The sequence below is a fragment of the Onychostruthus taczanowskii genome, unplaced genomic scaffold (assembly GCF_017590055.1).
Source record: "Onychostruthus taczanowskii isolate IOZ18803 unplaced genomic scaffold, ASM1759005v1 scaffold806, whole genome shotgun sequence".
In the NCBI taxonomy this organism is placed as follows: Eukaryota; Metazoa; Chordata; class Aves; order Passeriformes; family Passeridae; genus Onychostruthus; species Onychostruthus taczanowskii.
In genome coordinates, this window is record NW_024505959.1 from 6,216 (window position 1) to 8,337 (window position 2,122).

Consider the following 2,122-nt stretch of genomic DNA (forward strand, 5'->3'; position numbering starts at 1 on the left):
TGGGCCCTTCCCCCAGGTGGGACTTGGGCTCATTTGGTGACTCAGGAGCTGGGCTGGGGCTCCAGAGGTGGCTGTGGAGCATTGCCTGTGCTGTGCCAGGGACTGGCAGACACTGCTGGGCTGGGATAGAGGCTCTGGGGGGATTGGGCTTCCAGGGCAGGGCAGTGCTGGGCTTCCAGGGCAGGGCAAGGCTGGACCTTCCCCACACATGAAATGTTTTGAGCCAACATTCTCCTCCAGTCTGTCAGAATAGGGATTGTTAGAAGTGGAGCCCAAATTTCATGGGCACCTGGACAAGGACAGTTTCTTTCCATAGGAAGGAAATCCCCAGTTCTCGGTTCATTTCTGGTTTGATTGCCTGGACATTGTTTGGTTTTGTTGTTGTTTTGTTTCCCTGGTGTGCCTGAAGTGTCCAGTCAGGAGCAGAGTGACTCTTGCCAAGGAACTTTGTGGTGCTGTCCTTTAATATTAAATCTGGTTTTTGCTGATCCCTTGCTGGGGATTTTTTCAGTGCTCTCAAGCCCTCGTTCGTAACAGGGTGAAGGAGCCCTGGCCCAGGCTCTGGCCCTGGGGGACACGGGGATGCTGCCAGGGGGTCCCTGTCCCCCTGTCCCACCCCCAGGGCCCCGGCCCCCCGTCCCCGTGTCAGGCTCTGGGGTCGATCCCGTGGAACATCCTCTGGGGGAGGCTGCGGCGCTGGGGGCGGGGGGACCCGGGGGGACAGGGGACCCCACTGTGCACGAGCAGCGTTGGACTGCTCTGGGGGAACTGTGAGGGGGGCTGGGGCAGAGTGACCTCCCCAGTGACCTCACACAGCCCTGTGATGTCACACAGCCCCTGTGATGTCACACAGCCCCTGTGATGTCACACAGCCATGTCTGTTATGCCACATAGACACCCTGTAATGTCACAAAGTCTCTGTGATGTCAGAGCCCACTCTGTGACATCACACACACCCATTGTAATGTCACAGAGCCAACTCTGGCACGTCACCCTGTAGTGTCATGCATCTGCACTGTGATGTCACAGAAGACTGTGATGTCACAAAGTGACCATGTGATGCTACAGTCTGTTCTGTGATGTCACAGCCTTCTCTAAAATGTTACACAGCCACTCAGTGATGTCACAACCCGCTCCCTGGTGTCACAGAGCCTCCCTCTATGATGGCAGGATCTGCTCTATGGCCTCTATGATGTCACAGCCCCCTCTTTGATGTCACAGGCCCGTCAGTGATGTCACAAAACCCCCTCTGTGATGTCATACTGTCATTCTGTAGTGTCACAGCACAGACTTTGACCTCACAGCCTGCTCTATGTTGCCATACAGCCATGCCATGATGTCACAGCCTGCTCTGTGATATCACACAGTCCCCTCTATGATGCTGTAGCTGCTCAATGACCTCACACAACAAACTCTGTGACGTCACACAGCCAAACCTGTGACCTCACACAGCCGCTTTCTGACATCACAGCTGCTCTGTGCCTCTATGACACAGCCACAGAGGTGCCGCTGTGACACAGCCCCCTCTGGGACATCCCCCAGCCCCTGCCAGGGCTGAGCCCCTGTGAGCTCTGTCTGTGCCCTGCTCGTGTCCCTGAGCTGCCCTGGCAGTGCCCCAGCCCTGCTGGGCTGTGCCCAGGAGCTGCTCCTGGCCAGAGCTGTCTCTCTGCAGCGCTGCCCTTGCCAGGAGCTGCCTCTGGGCCAGGAGGCCAGCCCAGCTCAGCAGCACAGACACAGCACCAGGACTTTAATGACCCTCTGGGGCTTTGGTGCTCTTTGCATAAGACTCAGTCCCTCAGAGTGTGCTCAAAAAACTTCTCAAAAACTCAAAATCTGACTCCGAGTCCAAACTTTCTTTAACTTTAAATGGGTCGCACTCAAGGACACAATTCATGTGAAAGTGTCCCCAGGTTCCAGTTAGAGCAAAACACTGGAGGCAGTGATGACAGCTGGGGACAAGCAAGGGAGAGGTGTCTCTGATGCTGAGCAAACCTGGATGTGTTTCAGGAAGGCAAAGGGCCAAGGCCTGAGCCCCAGCCCCTGGCAAGGCAGATCCTCTCCCTCCCTCCTTGCTCAGGGCTCTTCCCGGGATGGGCACTGGCATGTGGGGATGGGCAATGCC